Here is a 6,000-nt window from a genome sequence, read left to right on the forward strand (position 1 = left end):
ATTACTTTGCATTGACAACTATCCATGAGATATACATGTTACAAGTTGAAAGCAACCGCTGAAACTTAATCTTCCTTTGTGTTGCTTCAATACCTCTACTTTGAATTATTGCTTTATGAGTTAACTCTTATGCAAGACTTATTGATGCTTGTCTTGAAGTACTATTCATGAAAAGTCTTTGTTTTATGATTCATTTATTTACTCATGTCATTTACATTGTTTGGATCGCTGCATTCATTACATATGCTTACAATAGTATGATCAAGGTTATGATGGCATGTCACTCCAGAAATTATCTTTGTTATCGTTTACCTGCTCGGGACGAGCAGAAACTAAGCTTGGGGATGCTGATACGTCTCCGACGTATCGATAATTTCTTATGTTCCATGCCACATTATTGATGATATCTACATGTTTTATGCATACTTTATGTCATATTTATGCATTTTCCGGCACTAACCTATTAACGAGATGCCGAAGAGCCAGTTGCTGTTTTTTGCTGTTTTTGGTTTCAGAAATCCTAGTAAGGAAATATTCTCGGAATTGGACGAAATCAATGCCCAGGGGCCTATTTGGCCACGAAGCTTCTAGAAGACCGAAGAGAAGACGAAGTGGGGCCACGAGGCGGCGCCACACTAGGGCGGCGCGGCCCAGGTGCTGGCCGCGCGGCCCTAGCGTGTGGGCCCCTCGTGACTCTCCTGACTCTGCCCTTCCGCCTACAAATAGTCTTCGTCGCGAAACCCCCAGTACCGAGAGCCACGATACGGAAAACCTTCCAGAGACGCCGCCGCCGCCAATCCCATCTCGGGGGATTCAGGAGATCGCCTCCGGCACCCTGCCGGAGAGGGGATTCATCTCCCGGAGGACTCTACACCGCCATGGTCGCCTCCGGAGTGATGAGTGAGTAGTTCACCCCTGGACTATGGGTCCATAGCAGTAGCTAGATGGTTGTCTTCTCCTCATTATGCTTCATTGTCGGGTCTTGTGAGCTGCTTAACATGATCAAGATCATCTATCTGTAATGCTATATGTTGTGTTTGTTGGGATCCGATGGATAGAGAATACTATGTTATGTTGATTATCAATTTATATCTATGTGTTGTTTATGATCTTGCATGCTCTCCGTTATTAGTAGAGGCTCTGGCCAAGTTTTTACTCTTAACTCCAAGAGGGAGTATTTATGCTCGATAGTGGGTTCATGCCTCCATTAAATCTGGGACAGTGATAGAAAGTTCTAAGGTTGTGGATGTGTTGTTGCCACTAGGGATAAAACATTGATGCTATGTCCGAGGATGTAGTTATTGATTACATTACGCACCATACTTAATGCAATTGTCTGTTGCTTGCAACTTAATACTGGAAGGGGTTCGGATGATAACCTGAAGGTGGACTTTTTAGGCATAGATGCATGCTGGATAGCGGTCTATGTACTTTGTCGTAATGCCCAATTAAATCTCACAATACTCATCATATCATGTATGTGCATTGTCATGCCCTCTCTATTTGTCAATTGCCCAACTGTAATTTGTTTACCCAACATGCTATTTATCTTATGGGAGATACACCTCTAGTGAACTGTGGACCCCGGTCCATTCTTGTACATCGATACAATCTACTGCAATACTTGTTCTACTGTTTTCTGCAAACAATCATCATCCACACTATACATCTAATCCTTTGTTACAGCAAGCCGGTGAGATTGACAACCTCACTGTTTCGTTGGGGCAAAGTACTTTGGTTGTGTTGTGCAGGTTCCACGTTGGCGCCGGAATCCCTGGTGTTGCGCCGCACTACATCTCGCCGCCATCAACCTTCAACGTGCTTCTTGACTCCTACTGGTTCGATAAACCTTGGTTTCTAACTGAGGGAAACTTACTATTGTACGCATCACACCTTCCACTTGGGGTTCCCAACGGTCGCGTGCTGTACGCGTGTCAGTAAGAGAGTTTTGACCTTTTCCTTTCCCATTCCTCAAATGGGGTAATGGTTTTGTTCTTTGTGGGGACACTGTTTAGGACATGACATGCAGTCAATATCGCCTCCCCCCACCATGCCTTGGATAGACCCGATGTATCTAACATGGCATTAACCAAATCAATTAGAGTACGGTTCTTTCTTTCGGCCACCCCATTTGACTGAGGTGAGTAGGGAGGCGTCCTCTCATGGATAATACCATGTTCCGCACAAAAAGAATCAAACTCATTGGAAGAATACTCTCCACCACGATCGGACCTTAGCCGCTTGATCTTTAGATTGAGTTGGTTTTCTGCTTCAGCTTTAAAGATTTTGAAGTGATTAAGAGCTTCATCTTTAGATTTCAGGAGGTACACATAACAATATCGAGTAGAGTCATCAATTAAAGTCATGAAGTACCTTTTTCCTCCTTTTGTCAATTCACCATTCATTTCACAAAGATCCGAATGTATAAGCTCCAGCGGTGCCAAGTCTCTTGCCTCCGCAGTCTTGTGAGACTTACGTGGTTGCTTAGCTTGCACACATACTTGGCACTTGGATTTCTTGACAATAGCAAATTTCGGAATTATATTCATATTCGCGAGCCGCGTCATGCACCCAAAAGTAATATGACAAAGTCGTGAATGCCAAATATCGGACTCACTATCATTGCAAACATGATTAATAATTTGAGTACATAAGTCTGACAAAGATAAGCGGAACAATCCTCCGCACACATAACCCTTTCCAACAAATTGTCCACATTTGGAAATTACAACTTTATTGGACTCAAAAACCAACTTAAAACCATCTCGACATAAAAGTGATCCGCTAACGAGATTCTTATTAATGGAGGGAACATGCTGCACATTCTTCAGCTGGATGGTCTTTCCCGAAATAAACTTCAGATCCACCGTACCAACACCACGAACAGAAGCACGTGAGCCGTTTCCCATCAGCACGGAGGAAGTCCTTGCGACCTGATAAGAAGAAAACATAGACACATTAGAACATACATGTGTATTGGCTTCGGTGTCTATCCACCAATCAGGAGAATTACATACTGAAAGGATAGTAGGGGTAATACCGTACCCAACGTCCTTCATCTCAGTATCAATGCCAATAACAACATTTGCGGACTTGCCGCTGTTCCCACGCCAATCATGGCGTTCTGGGCAATCAGGAGCCCAATGTCCAGGAGCGCCACAAACATGGCAGTTCCCTTTCTTCTTATAAGGAGTCTTCCTCTTGAAGTTGGTTGAGTTGGAGTCTTTGTTCTTCTCATCAAACTTGCCTTTTCCATTGTTCCTATTCTTAGACTTGTGTGATCGGAAGTTCTTCTTTTGTACCACATTGGCACTAGAACCTCCCTCAAAACTACGAGCGCGTGTGTCCTTTGCTCTCGCCTTCTCTTCCACATGAAGCGAGCCAATGAGATCCGAAACGGAAAACTCTTATCTCTTATGTTTCAGAGAAGTAGCGAAGTTCCTCAACGAGGGAGGAAGCTTGGCAATAATGCCACCGGCCACAAATTTGTCCGGTAAGGTACACTTAAACTGCTCGAGTTCTTTGGCAAGGGACTGAATCTCATGAGCCTGGTGATACGTCTCCGACGTATCGATAATTTCTTATGTTCCATGCCACATTATTGATGATATCTACATGTTTTATGCATACTTTATGTCATATTTATGCGTTTTCCGGAACTAACCTATTGACGAGATGCCGAAGGGCCGATTCTTTGTTTTCTGCTGTTTTTGGTTTCAGAAATCCTAGTAAGGAAATATTCTCGGAATCGGACGAAATCAACGCCCAGCATCTTAGGATTGCATGAAGCTTCCAGAACACCCGAGAGCCGCCAGAGAGGGGCCACAGGGCCACCAGATGAGACCCTGGCGCGGCCAAGGGGGGGCCCGTGCCCCCCTGTTGTGTCGTCGCCTCGTTGACCTTCCGACTCCGCCTCTTCGCCTATTTAAAGGTCCCTGACCTAAATCTTCGATACGGGAAAAGCCACGGTACGAGAAACCTTCCAGAGCCGCCGCCATCGCGAAGCCAAGATCTGGGGGACAGGACTCTCTGTTTCGGCACGCCGCCGGGACGGGGAAGTGCCCCCGGAAGGCATCTCCATCGACACCACCGCCATCTTCATCACCGCTGCTGTCTCCCATGAGGAGGGAGTAGTTCTCCATCGAGGCTAAGGGCTGTACCGGTAGCTATGTGGTTAATCTCTCTCCCTATGTACTTCAATACAATAATCTCATGAGCTGCCTTACATGATTGAGATTCATATGATGATGCTTGTAATCTAGATGTCATTGTGCTAGTCAATTGGATTTTACATATGTGATCTCCGGAGACTCCTTGCCCCACGTGTGTAAAGGTGACAGTGTGTGCACCGTGTGGGTCTCTTAGGCTATATTTCACAGAATACTTATTCATTGTTATGAATGGCATAGTGAAGTGCTTATTTATATCTCTTTATGATTGCAATGTGTTTTGTATCACAATTTATCTGTGTGCTACTCTAGTGATGTTATTAAAGTAGTCTATTCCTCCGGCACGGTGTAATGGTGACAGTGTGTGCATCGTGTAGTACTTGGCGTAGGTTATGATTGTGATCTCTTGTAGATTATGAAGTTAACTATTGCTATGATAGTATTGATGTGATCTATTCCTCCTTTCGTAGCGTGAAGGTGACAGTGTGCATGCTATGTTAGTACTTGGTGTAGTTGTGTTGATCTATCTTGCACTCTAAGGTTATTTAAATATGAATATCGAATATTGTGGAGCTTGTTAACTCCGGCATTGAGGGTTCGTGTAATCCTACACAGTTAGTGGTGTTCATCATCCAACAAGAGAGTGTAGAGTCTAGCATCTATTTATTTATTCCGTTATGTGATCAATGTTGAGAGTGTCCACTAGCGAAAGTATGATTCCTAGGCCTTGCTTCCAATACTGCTATCGCTGCTTGTTTACTGTTCTACTGCATCTATACTGTCCGCAATATTACCACCATCAACCACACGCCAGTCATGGGCAGCAAAGCACTTTTCTGGCGCCGTTACTACTGCTCATACTTATTCATACCACCTGTATTTCACTATCTCTTCGCCGAACTAGTGCACCTATTAGGTGTGTTGGGGACACAAGAGACTTCTTGCTTTGTGGTTGCAGGGTTGCATGCGAGGGATATCTTTGACCTCTTCCTCCCTGAGTTCGATAAACCTTGGGTGATCCACTTAAGGAAAACTTGCTGCTGTTCTACAAACCTCTGCTCTTGGAGGCCCAACACTGTCTACAAGAATAGAAGCACCCGTAGACATCAAGCACTTTTCTGGCGCCGTTGCCGGGGAGGAAAGGTAAAAGGTACTCACACTCCGGATCTCGGCTACTAAGCTATTTTCCGGCGCCGTTGTAAGTACTCGAAGCTATTTCCTTTAGATCCTGCAATTGCATCTTTTTGTTTCTTGTTTACACTAGTTAGGCATAATGGAAAACAACAAAAATATGAGAGATCTTTATGAACTTTATCTTGAATTAGGACATGATGTGTTTGAAGAGAGAATTAAAAAACCCATGGAACTTTATATGCATGCTAATGGGAATGTTATTAATATGAATGCTTTGAACACTATTGTTGCTAATGCTATGGAAAATTCTAAGCTTGGGGAAGCTGGTTTTGATGAGCATGATCTTTTTAGTCCCCCAAGCATTGAGGAGAAAATTTACTTTGATGATACTTTGCCTCCTATTTATGATGATTATAATGATAGTGGTCTTTTGGTGCCACCTACTATGAAGAGTACATTTGATTATGATTACAATATGCCTCCTATATTTGATGATGAGAATAATAATGATAGCTACTTTGTTGAATTTGCTCCCACTACAACTAATAAAATTGATTATGCTTATGTGGAGAGTAATAATTTTATGCATGAGACTCATGATAAGAATGCTTGATGTGATAGTTATATTGTTGAATTTGCTCATGATGCCACTGGATATTATTATGAGAGAGGAAAATATGGTTGTGGAAATTTTCAT

Source organism: Lolium perenne, chromosome 1, assembly GCF_019359855.2.
Source record: "Lolium perenne isolate Kyuss_39 chromosome 1, Kyuss_2.0, whole genome shotgun sequence".
In the NCBI taxonomy this organism is placed as follows: domain Eukaryota; kingdom Viridiplantae; phylum Streptophyta; class Magnoliopsida; order Poales; family Poaceae; genus Lolium; species Lolium perenne.